Consider the following 22,989-nt stretch of genomic DNA (forward strand, 5'->3'; position numbering starts at 1 on the left):
TCCTCTGCACACGGTGACGGAGGGTGATCTGACAACTCACAACACGCCCTACGGCCTCAGCAGTGATGAAAGGCCACTCGCGCTTTGAAATGCCTCCTAAAAGGCACACGGCGCCTGGGTACTTGGGTGTGTGACACCATTTCAGATTTCTCCAGCTTTGAACTCTGAAAAGCAGCCCTGCCCTCATGGCCTCCCTGCCTTTAGTCCAGGTTGGAGCCAAGTTCCACAGCGCATTAGTCGTGGCCTGATCCTCGCAGAGAGGCGGTGGAGAGAGCGGGCATCTTTAAGACGGGGGATTGCGGGCAGTTCTGCTTCCCGCCCCATGGACCCCACGCCAGCAAATTCTGTCGCCCGGGGGCCTGCTTTTCCGTAGCCTTCCCACGCCACACCTAACCTCACCCCCAGGTCAAAGTGGCCTCTTTATGTCCATGTTCACCGTGTCCTGGGCACCCCCTTGGAGAAGGAGCCGAGCCCTCCTACTGGCGTCCTTGGCTCTGGCCTGGTGCTTGGCACGGCGTGGGTCAGCAACGCGAGCTTGGCTGCTTCTCTTCTCCCATCCTTACATCCTTCTGCTCTCCTTTTCATCTAAGTTCTCCCCTCTTCTCCTCCTGTCTCTGCTCACATTCCAATCCCGGTCAGACTGACAGAGGCTGGGGGGCGACTGAGCAAACCAACCTGGTGCCCCACGTGGAAGGCTCAGTGCTCATCACTCGACACCTTCACGCCCCCAAGAAGCCAGGACTTTCTCCTCAGGGGCTCTGCCACCTCCCTCACTCATCGTGCACATGGCCCGCTCCGGCACATCACCTTCCCAGGCAGTGCTTACGGCTCAAACTCTTCCCATACCCCGTGGCAGGCAATGGGGTGTGCTAGTAAGGACCTGCTCTCTGAAGCTGGGTGGCCTCTGTTTGAATCCTGGCTTCGCCATTTATTAGCTGTGTGAACTTGAATGAGTTAATCAAACTCTCTATGCCTCAGTTTACTCATCTATCTAATGGGAATGATAACTATGGTATCTACAGCATGGAGTTGCTTTGAGGATTAAATAAATGAATACTTGGAAGGCAATCAAAGCAGTGGCCGGCACTTAGTGAGCACTATGTGTTCACTGCTATTATGTTTGATATTATTAGGGAATCACAGATACAAACATTTCCAGGCATACAGCCTCAATGCTTTGAAAATCTATATCTCCACTTCCACCAAATCCGCCTCCTCGGTCTACGGTTTCAAATCTCTTCTATCCTGAATGAAACTTTCCTCCTACTCTAGCTCCACCTTAAGCTGTTTCTTTCTGTACATTTCTTTCTTTCCACAGTCAACGTCGGTGTTAAATGAGTAATCTGCACCTACAGTCTCCACCTCCTCACCTCCCATTCATGCCTGGATTCATAGCGGTCTGGCTTCAGCTTCCGCCACACCTCTCTAAAACTTCTCCCTCAGGTCGCCTCTGACCTCCCTAGTGCTGCACCTAATTGCCTCTCTGTCTCTTTTGACCCCACTAATCACTCACTTTTTCTCAAACTGTTTCCTTCATTTCTGAGACATTATTCCTTTCTGGTTGTAACAGTCAGCATTTTTGTAACACTCAGGCAATAATCCCCAAATCTCAGTGTCTTACCACAATCAAGATTTTTCTTAATGCTCGAATTCCGCATCAGCCGAGGGTTGGATACTGCTCTGCTCCACATACCTTCTTCGTTTGGGGAGGCAGGATGAGCAGGTGATCGATCTCATGGCAGAGGCAGAGGGCTAAGGCCGAGTCACGCAGCAACTCCTGGAACTTCTGCTCGGATATAGTGTGCGTCACCTTTGCTCATATCTCCTTGGCCAAAGCAAGTCACGTGCCCCGAGCCTGACATCAAGGGATCAAAGAGTTAAACTCCTCCCACTTGCAATGAGCAGGTGCATATGACCATCTTCCAAGAAAGACAGCGAATGGGAGGGAAAAGCAATACCACACCGGTTCTCCTACCTTTCCAATAGCTCCTTCCTCGCTTCTTTCACTAGATTATCGTGTTCCACCCTCTTCCTAAGTATTGGTGCTCTCTGAGCTGCTTGCTTTACACTTGCTCTATGGGTAATCCTACCCGTGCCCTTCACTTAAGTGTCGATGGTTCTTATAGCTTCCAAATCTGCAGCGCAGAGCCCTGCTGAACATATTTAGCAGGTCCCTTGAACTTAACATGTCCAAAAGTCAACTCATTTTCTTATCTCTCTATTCCCTTCCGCTTCCTCACAGTTAATGACAGTGCTGTTAACCCAAACGTCTAATGCAGAAACCCGAGAAGGCTCCATTGTTCCTCCCTATCTCATCCCATCCGATGAGTCCATTACGGTTCCTTCCACCTTTAGCATACATCTCCACTGTCTTCCTTGCTCCTTACTTACTCTGCTGTTGCCTGCTTGGGGCTCCCAGTATCCCTCGCTTGACTTTTAGTAGTGAGTTATTCTCTCCCTGGCCAGCCTGCTTCAGTCACTCTCCACGAGTCCCCCTCTGCGTTGCAGCAATGCTATCTCCCCACATCCCCCAAATGTGATCGCGCCACTCCTCTGCTCAAGAACTTCCAAGGCTCTTCCGCTTACCCGACGTAGAATCCAGGCTCCGTGTTGGCATCCAGGGTTCTTCACAATCAGGATCCTACTTGTCTCTGCACCCCCTTCCCTGCTGCTCACTGCCGGTTTCCTCTGCCCTGGCCATACTGGACGCCTCCTTAGTATCAAGAATGCCCCATGGTGTTTCTTTCTCATTTCCTTACTTATTCATGCTATCCCCTCTGCCCAGATGCTCTTCTCATTTTCTTTACTTGGTAAACTCCTTCTGATCCTTCAAGATCTAGCCTTGGCACCTTTCATAAAACCCTCCCCAACCCTGCCCCTTCCCCTCACGTCTGCTCCACGATCGGTAATGCTGACCTTTTGTTGTAACACTAACCACGTTGCATTGTCATTCACGTCTTTCTCTTCTTATACAGATTGTGAGTTCCTCAGAGCAGGCACGGAATCATTATCATCGTTGAAATTGCCCAGGAACTAACACGGTACATATGCATTAGATACTCAATAAATGTTTATTGAGGGAAGGAATAAACAAATGAATGACACAATCCAGTCTGGGTCGCATTAACACCATGGTCAGATTTTTCCAGTTGTCAGTTTTCCTGCCTGGCTCCAGGAAACGTGGTCTGTCTCCTTTGCTGGAGGACTCACTTCTTGCTTGCATGTTAAAAGTTCTCTCTCTCTGAAGCCCCAATAGCCTGAATCTGACAGCCTTGCAGGATCTCTTAGCACACCTCACTTCCCTAGAGCCTGTCTCTGCAACTACAACAGTTCCTCCGCAGCTGTATTCTCTGCCCTGCGGCTTTCCTGGGTGACCCCCCAGCCAGCTCAGGCTCTCCTTTCCACTCTCCCCTGGAATCCCTAAGCCTGGATTGTACCATAACTCTTTCTGTCTTCGTTTTGGTTTTTCTCACTACTTTCTTTCCTCTCCATCTCTGCCAGGACTGGCTACTAATTTTACAGGGCCCAGTGCAAAATGAGAATGTGGGGCTCCTTGTTCAAACATTATTAGGAATTTCTAAAAGGCAATAGCAAAGCAATAAACCAAGCAGGGGCCCTTCTGAGCGCAGGGCCCCCGGTGACTGCATGGTTCTCATGCTCGCAAAGCTGGCCCTGAGCTCTGCCTGCTAGTTCCAGACAGCAGCTGCGTGCACAGGGTCGAACCAGGAATTCATCTACACTTCAGGAAAATGAATTAACAAGGGTGAAGAGAGAGTACATTCTTGCCTGCATGAGGGCAAAAGCATTCGAAAGAATCAAGAATTTGGTGGAATAAGTTAGTTGGAAAAAGAGAGTTTAAAGAATTATGTGTATGTATGATTAATATATATGATTATTTAATAAATAAAGGGTTTGGACCAATGCCATGTATTATAGAAGTTGTTTGATTAAGAATAAGCTGTTTCATCACAAGCATTTTGTAATTATGAAGAAATTGCTAGTCGATGTTTGCGTCTAATCAGGAGATGCGATTATGTTGATTCCATGACTTGGAGGTGTGGGCTCAGAGTGCCTTTATACTTTCTTGGGCTCTGTCAGATGGCAAAAGAACAGGCAACAGGATGAGCAGGGTTTAGAGCTCATTCATTGGTTCATCCATTTATTCAAATAAACATTTATGGAGAACTCCTGTTATGCCAGTCACTCTGATTACATTTCCTGATAGCAAGGGCAGGACAGAGAGCAGATATGGGGACTGGACCCAGGAGCTGGAGATGGGCTCTGTGCATCCCTCTGCCCTGCTGTGAATTCACAGTGACAGCAGAGCTGACGCTCACAAATAACACACCAGCACAGCAGGGCACAGTGTCCCTTCCGAGAGGCAAGGCTGACAGGGGTTGGGGTCTGGGTTGGGGTTGGTGGAATTCTTTTATTTCTTTTTGGTCTCCTGTTTCCCCTTTCTTCAAGCTAACAATTAATACAAGTGAAGAATTTCCTGGGATTTGCCCCAAACACAGTGGCCATCAAGCTGAGCACCACGCAGCTGTCGGTTATCACGGTATTACCTTAGCGATGGACATGTTTCTGGCGTGGCTTTTGTAGATGTATTTGTAGAGCATCTTTCAATTCACAGCCATATCTCATCCTGATCCCCGCGACAGCCTTGTTTGGTAAATGTGAGGTTGAACCATACGAACTTGCCATTTCTGGAGGCCAAATGTGGTCAAGTGTCGGCAACTTCATACGGTTCGATCTAGTATTGGTGGTGTTATTAACCCCATTTTCTCAGTGACAAGTGCGGGAGCTCAGACCTTACCAATTCCACAAGCCAGGCAGGAGGTTTGGACCCCAAGCAGAACTCGGACCCAGATTCTTGCCCTCTCTCCCCATGTGGCCTCCCCTCGGTGCGAACGGCAGATGGACCTCGTGCGGCAACACTGCGCAGGTTGGGAGTCTCGTGCTAATGTGCTTTAACTGTCTTTTTTCTCAACCTCAGATTCAGTAATGGTTCTCTGTACAAACTCATTCATTTTTAATCAGTTGACTGTAATGATTTGTTACAAATGATCTTTAATTCTCAGCTGCGGTTAATCAGTACTGAAAGGCACTTTTCCTGTTATTTTATTTGGATAGGACTCTCAGTGAAATACTTGCCTGCCATTACTTAATCGCTTGTTTGTTTTGCCTCTGCACACAGCTTCTAGCAGCATCCGGCAGTACGTAACCGGAGTGCTTTCCCTTGACCGAGAGAACTGAGTTCTCCAAGCCACAGGGGCAGGAACTGCCCTCAGGAGCCCCGAGCACTCCTGCATTGGTTGGACACTTACTGGCCTCTTCTGGGGTCCAGGCTCCAAGCCGGGTGCTGAGTGTGAGGAGGGAGCTCTGTGGCTAGCGGGTGCTCCGATGCAGGTTTTGGAAATTGGAAGAAAGGGCGAGTGGCAGCAGGCAGGCGAGATGCTCTTTATTGTCAGGGGGACGCAGCAGCAGCGAAAAGCATGGCCGAGAACATGGCGAGTGCTTATATATGGCTCTGAACAACAGCAGCAACATGCCACGGGAAAGTGTGATCACATGGATCACACAGGAGATAACACCTTGGTTACAAGCGTGTGCTGACCGATGACTCCCCAGAAGGCCAGCTACCCAGGGGCTGGGCCAGAAGGAAGGCTGTGGCAGTCACCTCAGTTTGTCCTAAGAAACCTGTTGCCTACAAATGCACTTTCCCTTACACTGAGGATATGCTGGTTTATATATGGCAATTGCAACACAGCTTGGAAAAGGTTTTTATGAGAGTTCATGGCACAGGGAGGGGAGGTAGAGGGATTATACCTGACCCATCCCTGGAATGTCAGGCAGTCTTCCTGGAGGAGGTGAATCTTGGAGGATGGCCCAGAGGGAGAGAGAGCATGGGGATTGGAAGTATGTAAGTAGCCACGTGTGCTTAGAGCGCAGAGAGGAGGCAGGGGAGAGTGGGCATGCAGAGAGGAGGTGGGGGAGGTAAGTGGGGCCGGATCATAACAGATCTTGGGCACACCTGGAACCTTGGGAGAGTAGATTTGCTTTAGAACAATCTTTCTGGGAGCAGCGTGGAGGATGGACTGGAAGTGGGTTCACAGTGGAACAGGAAGCCCAGTGAGGAGGAGGCGGTAGAGGTGGTGAAACATGCTGGAGCTAAGAGGGTCTGAGAGAAATGAGTAGCTCTGGGGATGGGGAGAAGTGGGCGGGTTGGAGTGAATGCCGGGAGAGGCAGGAGATATGGTAAAGGAAGAACGTGTGGGAGACGCTGCCTGGCAGTTCTTTTTCAGACCTGGGCTGGGGCGCCTGTTTGCTCCCAAGGAGACCAAACCCTCTCGCTCTGGCCTGGGCTATGCAAAGGTGGGACTGGTCTGCCACAGCGAGAGGGCTAAGAGGCCCTTTTCTGAGCCGGTAGCTGTCTTGAGTCAACGGGGATCCGCTTTGTGCAATTCTAACAGTGATCCTGACCAATAAAAGGAAATTGAAACCGTTCTTTTCTGACCACCACCCCCAGGTTCTGATAATTTGGTTCTCCTGGGAGTCCAGCATCACCACACAAATATTTGAGTCAAAGCCTGGAGCTAGAGGACTGTCCGGGGATGCGATCAGTGATGTCTCGGGAGGGCAGCCTCCCGGCTCCGCTGCAGGCAGGGGTGAAGCGTGCCTGAGATTTCTTCCACACGCTGTCTGTGGGAGGGCCCCACGGCTTCTGAGTCAGGGTGGTCACGTGGAACCTCTGTCATCGGGGTGGCTCTTGACAGCGTGATCAGAGGAAGGGCTAGCTGATGGGGGAATCGCCATGGCAATGATGTGGTCTGACTACAAAAGAAAAAACCAAAAATCAAGCCCAGTGCTGACTCCCTCCCCGCTCTACATCTGAGACCGATTTTAGAACTGGTGCCTCTTTTGCTGTCCGTTCTGGCAAAACACAGCAAGCATGAGGGAGATTTAATTTGTCTTCCTTATCTCTATTTTTGGTGGCCTTACCATGCTCCCTCTGCCCTTTTGATGTCCTCCACGGCAGTCCATAAGTCCCTCCTCTCTCTGGGTGTCCCAGACCAGTAATTGATGAGACTAGTTCATGCCATAGTGTCAGTGACTTACGATTTGGTTTAACATGCAGATATCTCTGTGAGAGGTGAACAGTAGCAAAAAGGTATGCATCTAATGGTAGAAATGTGTGTTTCGGAAACAGAGACTCGGAGGCTGAAGACTTTCCTATCACACTGCGTAAGCAAAGGCCTTGCCTAACGATACGCCTTCTTGGTTCTGGCATATTCCCAGAAGGGACTGAGAGGGTCTGTGTTTCCCCCTAGCCTCACCCTAAGGAAATGAATCCCAAGCAAAGATTCAGGAGCCAAAAGGTCTCAGCACAAGTGGTTCTCTCTGCCTGAGATACTGTTTCCCCTTTCTGAGCCTGGACACTCCTGTCTTCATCTGACTTCTCTCCCCTGGGAGCCTTCCTGGACCCAACGCTTGGGTTTCTGCTGGGTTTGTTTACACGTCCCCTAGACCTTTGGTGCAGAAGCCACGTGGAAGTGTCTCTATATGTGTGTGACGGCGTGTACGCTGTGTCGTGGACCGTGAGCTTCCTTCCCAAGAGCAGTAACCACTTCTTATTTATCTCTTTATCTCCAGTGGTTTTTAGGTCTCACAGATAACAAGTGATCAGCGAAATTGTTTTGTTCTTTCTTTTCCTGGGGAGGGGTGCAGACAGCAGGCTGCCCTGTGAGAAGTGGAACGGGTTCAGTCTGAGAAGGGGCTCTGGTCTTTCTCAGGGCTACGCTGTCACAGTCATCGGGCCCTCACCGACTGAGGAGACCAGGATGAAAGAGTCTCTGTGTGTGCTTTCGAGCGTCCCACAGCACCCGTTCAAACATACATGTGAGAGTGGGAAATGTTGAAAGCATAGTTGGCTCTTACCCCACGAGGAGGGCCTTATCCTGAAACATCCACTTCGGGACTGGCTGGCTCTAACCAGGTTGAAATCCTGGTGTTTGGGGAGGCTGTTGGGCCTTTGCCTCAGGCTCTTGAGCATAGACCCAACCTCTGGGAGATCAGGAACCTTCTGTCGGCCAAGAAAGAAGCTGGACTAGCCGGAGCCCGTGGTGCCTGCCTCCTCCCTCCCACCTTGGGGACATTGGGAAATGCGTGTAGGGGGGAATATTTTTGGTTGTTAAAGTGTTTGTCAAAGGGTGTGGCAACGTAGGGCAGATGGAGGCCAGAGGCGGAGGTCAACCTGCAATACTCTGAACATCTCATCCAAAGAAGTGTGGACTAACCCCACATGGCAATAGGACCCTCCATAAAACATGGGACTGATCATACCGGAACCCCAATAAGTCAAGGTTTTAGATAGGATTTTAATTTTTGAAGACCCAGATGCTGATGAAAGAAAATAAACTTTCATTTTCCAGGGTCCACTTCATGCTAGCCCACAATCCACACTCCTCTATGCTGGGTTAGACTCCTCTACCTCCGTATTTGGAAATGGACTGCAGGGGGAATATCTTCAACCTTTTTTTCCCAGGGGGCTTTCTGACTTGAACACAGGTCCTGCCAAGATCGAGACTCTACTCAAGCCATTGTAACCCAAGGGACAGTGGCCTTGTAGTCACACCACAGGTGGCCACTCTCTCTGCTCCAGCCCTGTGTCTCTACTTCCCAGTTCCCAAAAAGCCAGCACCTGGGCAGAGCAGCTCTGGACACCCAGCCTGGCGATGGCCCCCTGGGCCCCTCCTGCATTGCTCTGCCTGAGCCCAGCTTCCCGGGCTGCTCCTGTGCACACCAAGCTCTTGACCTCCGGCTCTGCCTCCCGTATTCTGCCCTGGCTCGGATTTCTTAAATATTCTACTGTGCTAGATTTTGACTTTGGAGGGTCTTCACCCAAAAGAGAATTATCTCATTCAAAACAGCAATCATGTCCCCACTGGATTTGCACTTGACCCTTAGCTGGATCCACTTCCTGTTTGACTGGCACTCCCTCCTGGCTCCCCAGCGGTCACCCACGAGTGCACAGATCTCAGGAGCGAGCCCTGGGCCACAGAGGTGCCTGACCGGGGACAGGGACTCTGGCACCCGCCATGTCTTGTGCTCAGAGTCCTATGTTCTCCGGCTCGTGTTGGTAACGGGGAAGCAGCAGGGCTTTGGCTCACAGCCCGACCTAACCCACGGGAGAGTCCTTCATCAAAGGCCTGGGAAGATGATCTTTTATCGCTCTAGCAACTGATCCCCCCTTAATTGCAGATCCAAGGGAAATGATGATATCGAGCAAATTAAACTTGAACTTGTTCCGGGAACACAGGGATTCCTGGGCCAGTCATAAGGTTGTGCCCTCAGGGCAGGTCCTTGGAGAGGAAATTGGCTACCTTTGAGGAGGGCCTGAGAGCCGCCATTAGAAAAAATATACTCAGCCTCTGGGCCTGAGGATCGCACCTTTGCCACCCACGCACTGGGCAAGCAATTACCTGCCCCACCAGAGCCGCTGAAAGGAGAGAAGAAATATTCCCCTCTGTCCACAGCTGGGCAAGGCCCGGCTCTATATCAGGTGAAGAGAGGACCAGGGCTCACCTTAGCTCCGAAGCTTTCTCTTTCCCTTTCTGGCCTCATTTTAGGCTTCTTTCTCTGAGGAGAGCACACGTCTTAAGACAGGAAATTACCCTGGTGATCGATGGCTAACAAATGCAATTAGGCCGTTCAGTGCTCTCCAAGGAGTGCCCTTCCAGTGCGTGTTCCAGGTTTGGTGGTCACTTAGCGACCGTGCATGGAGGCCTCCTAGTAATGACGCATTCGTCTCTGTCAGGCTTTGGCCACCAGAACTTTCTGCTCCCTTCGGAGGCAGAGAGGCTGTGGGCAAAGAGCTGGGGATGGAAGGCGGGGCGGGAAGAAGCAGAGTGGATTCTGGGAGCCTTCCTAGCCAGGGAGGAAGAGCTTCCACGGCAAGAATGGCCAGCATGGCCGAGGACACGTGATGACTTACAACTCTCAAGGTGAGGCTGGAACGTGTGTTGGCGGGGAGGGGTCCCCTCAATGCCTGAAATTCTATAACATTTGCTAAATATCTTAGTGCTTGGAATGTATTCCTTAGCTTCACTTCCTGGGGGCATCCGAGGGCTCAACAGAAACCAAGCAGCTCAGACCCTGCCCTTGAGGCATCTGTGCTCTAGCTGGGAAGGTCAAACACACCCCATCAGACTCGCAGGCCTGAGCGGATGACTCGGCCTCGCACAAACACATGATGTGCTACGTTAAATATTGACTCATCTGTGGGGCTCAGGGAAGGACAGAGGAGCCATCTGGATCCTGCCTTTCCGAGCTCTCGTCCCAGCGAGGCCACGTGGAAGCCCAATGACCTTGCGTCAGTTACTCAGCCTCTTCGTGTCTTGATTTTCTGACCGTAGAATGGGGGTGACAGTGGCATTCGCCCCTTGGCTCTTAGGAGGATTCTGACCCTTTTAATGTCACGGTTTCCTTTGGCAGCCTGGTGAAACCTATGGATTCCTTCCCAGAATAACAGTAAAAGGCATAAAATAAAATACATAGGATTATAGAAGAAACTACATTTTTATTGAAATACCGCTATCAAAATACCAAAAAATCAAATTTGTGTTATGGTAATACATGTGTTTCTTTATTAACATGGTAAATAACAAGATCTGCTGGCAGGTCTGATAACTCCTGGAATTTTGAAGTCAGTAATAAGCTTAAACAATATTTCCATATATCTGCAACAACTGTAATGAGATATAAAAAAATCTGTGATTTCTGTTGGTGACGAAATTATAGCTACTGCTAATACTACTGTGACTTGTTGCCTACATTCAGAATGAGAGGAACTGCTAAATTTTTGTTAGGGGTTGAAATTAGGTGAAATTAATGGTGCGGTTTTTTTCCATCTAAGTTCAGGGACCCTCTGTGAACTCCGGGCTAAGAAGCAGTGCCATAAAGCTTGATGAAATAAAGCTTTCTAAATTCCATAGTTTCTAAAATGTTTAAATAACATGTATTTCCTCATTACTAAAGCAAAATATAAACACTATAGAAAAGTTAATAAATACGGATTAAGCAGCAAAAGACAAAGGAGATTTTTTAAAAAATCATCCGGAGAGAGCCACTTCCAACACTTGGAGTGGTAGTTTGGCATTGAGATGCGGCACTCGTTACTAATCTGTTTTTCATGCACTAAAGCTGCTCCACAGAGGATTATTAGGTTGAAGTTTCTTCATTCAAGGGACATCAAGGCACAGGGAATGCTGATCGGGGACCTCAGCGAAGAACCGACTCTAAGCACCATGAATATAGGCCCAAAACCACACATGGAGCCCAGCTTTGGAAAAGGGCCCCAATGTTCTGGCATAGCCACCGGGGCTGGGCGAGCCAGTCTGTGCCACGGCAGCCCAGAGCACCAGCCAGAATCTTGCAGCCCCACTAACATGAGCTGTCCCATTGACCTCAAATTTCCTGTTAGACCTGATGAATTATCTCAAGTCTGAATCGTGAGTTGTGCATAGTGGAAACTGCTCACTTGACAAGGGCTACCAACTGTCACTCAGACCTGCCAGATTCTCAGGTCAGAGCCCTAACGCACGTGGGCAGAGTAGGAGGATGCCTCCAAATAATCTATTCAGAAATCACGGTAATGAGGTAGCACTAAATCTAGGAAGTAGTATATAATCTATACAAACACATACCCATGTGCGGATGGAGACGGACCCCTATTCTGCCCAAAATAACCCCCTGCGGCAGCACCGCGCAGCTCTCCCCGGGGTGAGAAGGCAGTTGGATGTATGTTCAGCTGTCCCAGGTGAACTCCCAATACTGACGGCTTAGCGTGGCTGGTCTAATTACTGCTAAACTTCTGTGGAGAGTCCATGGAGCCTGAGTTCAGAATACAAAGGAGGCCAGGCCCCAGCTGACTCTCCCAAATCCCCAGAGAGCTCACCCAGCAGGCCTCCAAGCAGGGCTGGCTTCCAGGCCACCGTCCTGTGTGGACCTGAGAGTGTTGAGCCACCACCGTTGAGTTGGGGATTGGAGGCACCTCCTGGGTAGCACCTCGCAGGGACCGAGACCAGCATCACTATGGCAACATTAAAAAAGCGCCTCCCTTCTCTTCTCCAGCAGTGTTCGCTTCTGACCTCCAAACCAAGGCTTTCCCTGCGGGGAGGAGAGGGATGTTAATGAAATGCAGCCAGCATCATCATCAAAATGTGACTGTTGGCTTTCCCGGAGGGACCCCACCACCCCGAGGTGGCACCCAGTTACAGATCACAGCCTAAGATAACAGGCCAGCAGAGGTCCTGAGTGCAAGGCACCACCCAATTTCAAAATATCTTTAATAAAACAATGTGGAAAGAGCAGCTTGTTCATTTTGATTCTCTGCTGGGTCATTCAATTAAACCTGAGATTCTGGGAAAACTTGAACCCCCCCTGACCATCTTTTCCATTAGCAGTAATAATAAAAGATAATTATGGAGTCTGTCTGTCAGATATTCCAGACACCAGCACCTCCTCTTAATTAATTGCTAATTAAGATATGAAAGAACTGCAGTGTCTCTCACACATCCCGACTTTATTAAGCCTCAGCAAAACTTCCTTAGGGAAAGACAAACCTTAATAGCCAAGGCTGAGCCCCTCCCTTGGTTTACCAACCAGGGTGGAGGCGGGTGAGGCGGGAGGAAGGCCAACTCCAATGTTTAGCTGCATTCTCAGTTGTTACACGATGAAGCAGAGAGGAAAGAATGAGGGAGAAGGGAAAGGAACTAACAAGGTTTGAGTTCCTCCTGCTGCTGCACTCTGAGCTAAGCCTTTTACATATATTAACTAAGTAATCCTCATAGCAATCGTAAAGAAATGCTATTCTCTCTATTTTAGAGATTCGAAAATGCGTGCTTAGAGGGATTAAGTAAATGCCTTTTCCAAAATTGTGTGCCTAGGTTAGGATTTGAGACAAATTTCATGCTTTCCATTTGTTGTTGCAGAGAGATACAAGAAATGGAAATGTCTTCTTCCTTGTGTTTACCATTACTAATAAAGCAAAAAAGCATGGTGACAGCTAGCCTTCAAGTTGACCCCCAATCGATCCTTGCTTTCTAGCATTCATAACTTTGTGTGGCTTCCTCCCACATTAAATACGACTAACCTGTGTAACAATAGAATGTTGCAGAGATGATAGTGTGGTTAATCATAAAAGACATCGTGGCTTCCACCTTGCTCTCTCCTGCATTGTTCACCCTGAGGGATGCCAGCCACCATGTTGTGAGGACACTCAAGCAGCCCTGGAGAGGCCCGTGTGGGGAGAAGTTGAAGTATCCTGCAATGACCAGCATCACTTGAACGAGCCATCTTGGAAGCAGATCCTTTATTCTTAGTGGGTCTTCAGATGACTGCAGCCTTCAACACCTTGATTGAAACCACCCGAGAGATCCTGAACCAGAACCACCTAGATAAATCATTTCTGAATTCCTGACCCACAGATACTATGAGATAATGTTTATTGTTTTGAATCGCTGAGTTTTAGGGTAATATGTTATGCATCAATAAATAAATTGAGAATTCATGAACTTTTTACACTCTGCTGAATTGCAAAATCTTTCCAATACCAGTGGGCCAGAGAAATCTTTCTAAGAGCCATCCCAATTTGTATGCCTGAAAGTAGGAGTCCAAAACAACAGTCATTCAAGTTCCCTCCTGATAGGAGTCTTTGTGAGCAGAATATGGGTCGGATCACCAATAGCTGCCTAAATTTCCCATTTTCACGCTAAGATGACCAAGTACAATTTTTTGGCCATTTGAAATCTGATCTATTCTTTAGCATCCAACTGCTGTGAGAATTGAGGGAAAAATGAATTGATCGTACTTTGGGGTATTGGGTAATTTTGCCTAGAGCTGATCAGCATCCTTGGGATCAAATAGCTATTACCGGAACATCTCCAGCAATTGGCAGTGCACCAGCCTAAACCTTTCAAGTACTGAAGTTTACAGTGAATACCAAAGTGCGCTGGTACGGTGAAGGCTGAAACCTCTGCAGCTTTCGATTGCCACGTCTCACCTGGCCTGGCCGGTGCCTGCCTTCTGCCCATGATTCACCTAAGTCAAAGGGGGGAAAACACAGAGTGTCCGACAAAATCTGTGACCAAGGTCAACAAGGTCTCCTGGGCTGCCCAGATCCTCCGCTCCCGCCTGGGCAGTCAGGACAGGGAGACCACCCTGCAAAATACAAACAAGGCCCCTGGGTTGCTGAACGCACCTTCAGTGCAAAGGGAGCAGCATTTGATGAGGAAGGAAAATATAATGCACCTTTTCTCGACATATTTTATAGGAATTTTTTTCAAAGATGAGCTATTACAAGTTGGCCCCAGATAATGCTGGGTGCTGGAGCGGGGACAAGCAAGGCAATAAGTAGGCTAGGAAAGCGGACAGAAAGAACACATCCATTTGCGACGTTGCTGGGGAGGCAGGTCAGCCTGCTCCCCACTCTTGCGTGTGTCTCGTGGTGCCGCCCCCTGGCTCCCTCCCCACTCCCCTCTCTCTGGAAGTGTGTAAGCCAGGAGGATCTGGGAGCACGAGCCCCGTGCCTGATATTCATCTCAGCTAACGGTTTTGCTTCCAGAACTTGCTGCCGCAGGAATGCTTGCCTACATTGTGACACACCAGCTTCAATTGCTGTCATAATAATCCTTTGTCTTGTCACCAGTTACAGGAAAACCTACCTTAAGATAAGGCCTTTGTGTGATATCATTAGGGCTGTCTGCCTTGTTAATCAAACTGAGTGAATCTGTTAGTGAGGCAATGTGTGTCGTATCACAAGGGCCATGTATCGGGTCCGTGATGAACTTCGTCCTGTCAGAGCGAGTGCGGCCATGACTTCGGGAAGATCGGCACATGCTCCCTCCAATCCTGCTTGGCCATTGCTCAGCCCACAGTTTGAAACCTGTTTTAAAAAAATAAAAATTGTTTAAATGGAAAAGAGCACAGGACTAGAATACAGAAGTCCCATGTTCTAATCCGGTAAATACTCTCCATGTGCTTGGGGCTTGCCTGCAAAAGTGAACTTCCCGGGCACCAGCCCCTGGGGCCCTGTCCCTCGTGGACAGAAGCCCCTACAGGGCAGGGGCTGTGTCCTCTTCACATCCTCAGTGCCTCAATGGGTCTGGTGCTCACAAGGCTCTTAGCAAATTGTTGCTGCCAATGACTGAAAGAGTAAACAAGTGTTCGAATCCATGTTTACATATGTGTATGTGTGTTTAGGTGAGTGCGAAAGGAAATATAAAAGGATATGCTCCATGCTGTCGAGGGCTGAAGTGGATGATGCAGGGAAGGGGAGGAGGTGGAGAGGGACAAGCAATGGAGAAACAAACGAGCAGTGTGCACTATCAAAGCCTAGATGTATAATACGATTTTCCTGTAAATGTGTGTGCACTATGCATAAATGAATTAAGGGAAAATGATGATGTTTGTTAAGTCAAAGCAAGTTGCCAAGTATTTCAGTTAAAAACTATAAACAAAAACATCCCATATATCTGGTATATTTTTTTACATGTACACACAATTAGGTTTAAATGAGCAAAAGGGAGGGTGTATATTTGGGTGCTGGAGACTCCACCCCACAGACGCACTCAAGCTGCCAGGAGTGTGGGCTGCTGACAGCTCACGGCTGAGACCCTTTTCACCACTGCCCTCAGCCAAAAAGAGCTCCCGTGCCCACCCTCTTCCTGGGGCAGCCTGCATCCAAAGACCTGTATCCCTTCTCAATGCGGGCCGGCTCCGGAGCTCCCCTGGCCAACTCTGCTCCCTGCGCTCCCCACAGGTGCTGTGGCCCTCAAGAGCGTGTCCCTGGAAATCTTCTGCATACCCAGTTCTCAAGCTGTTTCCTGGGATATTAGGACCCTGTGAAAGGATACACGCCAGTCTATTAAAATGTTACCCAAGGGACTGAGATTGGGGGAAACGATTAGCTTTTTCTGTATACATTTTCATACTGATTCTCTTATTACAATCAGCATGCATTACTTTTATGATTTCAAAAATATCAAATGAAAAACTTCAAAATATAATAAACATATTAGTTCAATGAGAGCATGATTGTGCCTATATCTAGCTAGAGAAACAGATACAATAAAAGAGCAAGTTAAAGATATTCAGTATTTAACGAACTCAAGTGAAGGAGATTTTGCCAACACTTTTGGTAACTTTTGACTTAGTTGGTTCGAAAGAGATTGGACCAGCCTTCTGCGAGTGTGGTCAGCACCTTACAGATAGGATGAAGAAAAGAATGGTCAGTGGATGGAAGCAAATAGGAGAAGGGGTTTTATTTCATGGACAGAAAGATTTTCTAGTGTCAGAGCTGTCTGCCCCCAAAGTAGGCTGCAAAGTGTGGGCAGCTGCCATCCCATTTACACTGTCCTGAGGACCTGTGATTGTCCCATTTGATGAACAGCCAGCTTAGAACTGGAAGAGGAGAACACTTGTCATTTATGTCACCTGCCACACCTCTGCGTTGGCCACCTCCATGTCCTGTGCCACTTGATGGCCACTGCCTTCCCAACAAGGCAGCCTCAGAATCCGTCATGACCCCACTCTGCAGGCAGCTGCTGCTGATATACTGGAGTATCCACCAGAGATGGAATCTATTTGCCCTTCCAGAACTAAATGATCTTTACACTTCCTCCAATTCTGAGGTTTCATGAGGTCCTCCAGGGAAGGTAATTTATTCGGGCAAACATATACGTTAGCCAAATGCTTACTTCTTCCTCTCTCAGATGCCACCACATCTTTGCAGATACACCCTCTTGAGGCACCTATGGATGAGATCCCCGAAGCTCCGTGCCCCGCTTGGAGGAGGCTTAGCAGGCTTCGTGAGAAGCAAGCCCTTGAAGGCGTAATTATCCAGCTGCAACTGGGTTGACAGACCCTTGGGAATTGTGTAGGGAAGGCTCGGTCCAAGTTCTGCATAGGACCCCTGATTAAAGAGGCTGACAGATTTGCCTACTCACAAGCTTCTCGCTTGGAATGGATGTCACTGCTTCTGTTGGTGACGGTTCTAACCTGAGAGAATTACTCTGTTTGGCATGTATTCCTTCATTATTTGTTGAACTTCTCTGTGCTGGCATCATGCTCGTAGAGCTAGAGCAGTGAGTGGAACAGACTCTGGCCTTGAGGAATGGAGAGTATGGAAAGAAAACAGCACAACAAAGAGGTTTATGGTAAACGGTGACCTTCATGACATAGGAGTGCTCAGAGTGCCAAGGACGTTAAGGGCACAAGAGGGTCTCGGTTTGGAGGGGAGGGGTTCGGATGGGAGGCTTCCTGTAGGAGGTGTCAAGCATTTGTCATAAACAGATCATCTAAGTATGTTACTACAGCCACTTTCGAAGATCTTAGTTTTGTCACATAAAACCCATTTCTGGATTTATAATTGTTCTGTAGAGTTTTTACCTCAAATATTTACCATTTTATTGCAAAGCTATGAGAATGAAAGAAAATTAATGAAATAAAACTTTCTAGAGGGAAAAAAATACTTAGGTAACAATTTTCTTGGCTTTAGAAATATACATGCTGTGCCTACACATTGATTTTAAAGGCGATATGGCGTTTGGAGTGGGAAACTGAGGCTCCTGATTTTGAAAGCATTAACGTGTTTCTCCCTCCCTTGTTCCTGTTTCAGGTGGCCGCGTCGTTCCAGCCGCAGAAAGGCCAGGTCTCTTTTGGAGTTAGGATTACAGAGCGTGCGGCAAGGAGAGAACATCAAAGATACCATCACGAGAGGTACCGTTCCCTGTGCGCCTTTTATCATCCGTCATTCCAATGGGCAGTTTGTGGCTTTTCACTAGTAACCGCATATTCCCAGGGATCTTAGGCCCTTCGTCACTGGAACAACGGCCTGGGGACAGTCTCCCTGAAATGAGCTGGTCAACAGCTTCAGCTCCCCTGGGCTTCAGGCAGCCTCTGAAAAAGCTGCAGAAACCAGGAACCGCGGTTCTGGCTCCTCATAAAATATTTCTGAAATGCATTTCACGGCGCGGTTGATAATAAAAGCGTGTTACTGTGCTCAGTCCCTCCAAGAAGCCAGACTTGATTCCCAGCCCACCCGCGCCTGCGCTGGGCCCGCGTGAATCAGTGCTGAATTATTCACCAGTCTAACTCTAAAATTTCTGGAGCTCCAAAAGCCCTAATAAAGTATTATGAAAAAATATCCATCTCTTTATCTCTATCCATAACTATATGGCTGGAGGAAAAACCTGTCGTTTTATTTCTTTTAATTTAAAGGCTTTCCTAATTCCTTTTTCATACCACATATATATGTCTGAAGAATTTTCAGGTTGAAATAATAACCTCTAACAAATGGTCCATGGGAGAAGGCTGTTAGGATTCACAGGGCTGGCAGGCACGGTGAATAGTTGGCTCCCTTAATAACTTTCCAGGGCACTCAAACTTGATATACTGAATTGGGAACTTTTCAAACAGGTGTGGCCTTTTTTTATTGTACCAAACAGTGATAATGTATCCACCAGCCTTCCCTCTCTGTTTGTTTACACAATCGCTAAAGTTTGTTCAGGAGAAACTCATCCCCTCCTCAGTCCCGGCGTGTACTCAGTATCCATCGTGGTGCTCTGTAGACATAAGCTGAGGCTTTTCGGAAGCCCCACGTTTGAACTGGCCCAGAATACCCCCAGCAGCATCCTGCCTCACTTCCGGACACTGGACCGCCCAGGACCCCTGCCATTTAAAAAGTCGGGAGAGACGTCCTCGCGTGAAGCTGGCTATCAGCTATCCACTCTCAAGGGTGAATTGGTTAATTTATCGCTTCTGGGCCACCAGCTGCTGCAGATCAAGGTCTCTGCGACCCAGCAGAGCTGGGACAGGGCGGACCAGCAGCTGGAGTCCCTGTCACAAAAGCATCACTGGCAGCGTATTAAGACGGAAACGTTTTTGCTCGGCAGTACTCTGCGTGGTGCTTGCGGAGATAAAAGAATATTTGACAGGCCAGTTGCAATGGGGCATTAAACTCCCCACCCAAAGAACTTGCTCAAATGAAAACACGTGGTCCCTAAGCTGACTTCTGAGTTAGGGTGCAGTGGGAGTAGGAGAACTGGGAGCTTTCACCCTCCTCTAAATAGACGTGGAATAAATATTTAAGGAATATTGGTTGAAATGTGAGGCAACCTATTAGCGTGACCAGGGCACCCGCATATTTTCATGCAGCCCTGGTGTCTGAGGCTTTTGGTGGAGGGGATGCAAGGATGCAAGAGAGAGCCCAGGACATTGCCAGCCTGGATGAGACTCCTGGGAGGACCTGAGAGTGGTGTGCAGGGGGCAGGCAGGGGGAGAAGAAGACTGCGGAGGAGAAATGTCACCATCGCCTCTGGAGCCAGCCTCACCCCAGCGACTAGGACCCTCCCCGAGTCCTACGTCTGGGAATCAATCCTCAGGCTGAACCCGAGAACGTTCATGACCAGCAAGCTGAGCCTGGTGTTTGAAGCAGGGCCTGGGGGTGAGCCCGGCTCACACGGGAGCCATGCGCACGGCAGGGCCAGCTCCCCTCAGTCTAGGGCTGGCGGGAGGCTGGGCCTGGGGACAGTCAAACCAAAGGCAGACGCGAGGGGCCTCCCATGAAGGCAGCTACCCACTGTCAGTGGGTCCGGGCAGGGGTAGAGAGTCCGGGCAGCGGAAGTTCTCAGAAGTCTGCGGACGGAGTATTCAGAGGTAGTGTGTAGAAGCACCAGTTGCTCTGCTGATTAAATCTCAAAGCCACCTCCTGGCACAGAGGCCGATGCATCTTTCCCTGCCAAGCCTTGTCACGAGTGTCCGATAGACCTCACAGGAGAAGGCGGCTGTCCAGATTGGCCCTCTCCCCCATGCACGTACAAATCCCCTTTCACTGGCATGGCTTGGTGAGGGTGGCAGAAGTTACCAGACAGGAGGCAGCCAGGCCCCCTCACGGCGCTTTGGCAAGGCAAGCCGAGGTACGTTCGCCGGCCGGCTGACTCCTCGCTTCTCTCTCACCTTCGTTCCCCATGCATTTGCAAGCAGCTTATTTTAAAAGCTGATTAGATGAGCTCTTAATAACATTAGAATTTAAATGGTCCCAGATAGGTTTTCAGCCTCTTGCCAAATTGAGATAAATGTGATATTTGGGGAGCTGAGCTCCCAGCTTGGCGGCTGCTCTGAACTGCAGACAGGTTTCCAAGTACGGAGCTACCTTCCCCCACAGTTTTTTGCGGCCTACAGCTGGGCTCGTGTGTGTTTATACAGTCCCGTACATCTATGAAGGTCTATGATTCTGTGTGTAGATATGTTTCCGTGACCATTCATTTCCAAGAAAGGCAAGCGGGGGAAGGGCCCGGGACAGAGCTCCATCTTTCAGCGATGATCACCTATGGAAAAACTTCTCTCTGAGCCCCCACATCCTCTGATAACTTTCAGTTCCAAGCAACAGCTTTTATTGAGCAACTATGATTCAGTCATTTAATTCATTATTAATGTTTTTAATACCCGACTTTGGTCAAGAACAATATAAAGTCAGAAATATAAATGTGTCATTTCATGAATGTTTAAGTTTCCTCTGTAACTCTTACAAGTGGATTGATTCCTAGGGAAGAAAAATACACTTCTCAAGGCAAATAAATATAGCCTTCCAATTTAATACCCTTCTGTAAGTTTTTATTAATAGAAAAGGTAAAAACAGAACAGGGAAGGGGAAAAAAACAAAACAAAACAACCAAACATTAACATAAATAGGTGGTTCAATGTTGAAGTAAATGTATTCTTACAAACAAATTAAAAAAAAATGAGTTGTCTTTTCTTCCTGTTTTCCCCCAACCAAACCAGAATTAAACCTTGAAACTCCTAAAACGTGGTCTGCCCTTCTGGATGTGGGTGGTTGTTGAAGGAGTGTCCCTGGATTTAAGCTTCCTTCTGGAATGCTCAACGAAGGTAGCTGCTCTTACAGCCTTTTAGGAGAAGCCAAACTTGTGCAGAAACCTCGCATTTGCGCTGGGCGGGCAGGCTCCGGACACCACGCAGCCGCTGGGGAGGGAGGGGCCCTGGGCTGGGCACGGCTGTGGGCAAACCCACTCCTCCCGCTCTGGCCCTAGAGTCCAAGACTCACCCCAGACTCCAGTGACCCTCCAGGGGTTTTGGGAGGAAATTATTTGTAATCCGTTTAAAGTGTGGCTTGGATCAGAAAGCGCATGTTGAACGCGGATGGCTGTTTTGGCCACCTGACGAAAACAGGTTGAAGGAGCTCGGCAGAGTAAGAATGGCAGCGCTGGGCTCTGTCCCAAGCTTCTGCTCAGGCAGGCTCAAAAGGCTGCTCCCTATGGAAGGGAAAGAGGAGTGTCAGAGGGAGCCCTGCCAGAACCGCCCGGGGTGGGTTAAGAATTCCCTCCATTGGAATCCGCTTTGTGAACAGCGTGTCATCTAAGAGGCCATTGCTTGTTAAAGTACTTTTTAAGAATTTCCATTTTCTCTCAACATCTTGTGGGTTACGTGTGAAACACGTCATGGTGCTGGGTGCCTCACCTGGCTGTTACCTGTGCAAGCTGAGCCTGGGCCATGCAGAAAGAGCTGCTCAACCTCTCCCCTCTCCTTCTCAGAATGCCTCTGCGCAGCCGTCCTCCTCGTTTGCTTCTGTCCTGTCTCTCTGGAGAGACAGCGTCCCCCTTGCGTGCCAAGACTAGCTCTTCCATGGAGTCCTGGGTCCCTCTCTTACCTGTGTCCTCAAGCGCCTGATCCATCCATGGCCCCGTCCCTCATTTACATTTCCTTCCACTCTCTGTAAGTTCTTTTCCTTCTGCTTATGCACGAGACTTGGTCTCCATTAAACCAAACAAAAACAACTTTCCCTTAACTTCCTAACTCCCTATTGCCTTTTCTTATCCTGAATTCTGTGGAAGAATATTCCACATTCACTTCTCACCATTTATTTATCCCTCAATCCCATGGAAAACACTGCATCCTACCCACCCATGCAACAAATGCAACACAATTAGGCCAACCTGCATTGAGCGCTTACTGTGTGCCACGCTCCGTCTGGGTCCTGACCACAGGGGAAACACGCTCTTACGAGGGAGGCAAGCGTGCCTCTCCCCCGCAACGTCACAAGGCGGTGGGACAATGAGATGAGGGGCTATGCACTATAGAGAGGCAGGATGGGCGTCCTCAGCCCTGTCTTGGGGGCAAGGGACAGCAAGGAAAGTGTCACAGGAGTTCTCCAGACAGATGGGGGCCCCATGAAGGGAAAAGAGAAAAGGGGAGAAGGGGGGGAAGTCCAGGTAGAAGGAGCTGCACAGTCAAGGTCATTGAGGTTGACGGGCTCAAGAAGCATGACATGTAGATGGCACTGTGTGGGTGGCAGGGAGATAAGGGATGTTGAGGCGGGTGGCAGACATCTAGATCTTGCTGCAGGATCCTGAGAAACTTTGACTCTTTCTTGCAGAGGATGGGAACAAAGAAGGGTTTAAAGCTGCGAGTGACACAATCAGATTGCCTCTAGAAAGATTACCTGGGAAACAGCAATCAGAGTCTAGATAAGGGTGATGGGGTCGCAACCAAAATAGCCGGCACTGGGGACAGAGAAGAGGAGACCCTAACACAATCTCCCCCGTCCTCCACCAATGCCCCAGAGCAGATGCTGTCTCTTCTGCACTAAACCCTCGGAGCATGCATTGTGCTTTTCCTTACTGTGCTTGTTCAACTTGTATTATAGTCATTTGTGTGTTTCTCTAATGTTCCTTATCAAATTGTGTCTGTCTCCCCTTCTTCAAATTACACTACCTTGCTCATAGTAAGAGCCGAAGAAAAGGTTATTTAGCTGAATTGAATTTTCAGGAGCTTCAAACCATGAATAATTGAGGAATCAGCCATGTATAAGTGCTCGTCATTTACATAATTGTGCAAACAAGCTGATAAAAAAATTTTTATTTTTCACATTATTTTTATTATCCCAAGGTGCCCGCTATCTTCGTAGTTCTCCAG

General features: G+C 48.7%; 1 protein-coding gene across 1 annotated transcript in view; it reads left to right on the forward strand.

Annotated features, from left to right (window-relative positions):
• Window positions 1–22,989, forward strand: part of TNR (tenascin R) — a gene marked incomplete at its 3' end in the record, with an annotated part of 354,737 nt that overhangs the window by 180,433 nt on the left and 151,315 nt on the right. The window contains exon 2 of the mRNA XM_012665247.1: window positions 17,678–17,778. The remainder of the gene's footprint in view (window positions 1–17,677; window positions 17,779–22,989) is intronic.

The sequence above is a fragment of the Propithecus coquereli genome, unplaced genomic scaffold (assembly GCF_000956105.1).
Source record: "Propithecus coquereli isolate 6110/MARCELLA unplaced genomic scaffold, Pcoq_1.0 Scaffold985, whole genome shotgun sequence".
Lineage (NCBI taxonomy): Eukaryota > Metazoa > Chordata > Mammalia > Primates > Indriidae > Propithecus > Propithecus coquereli.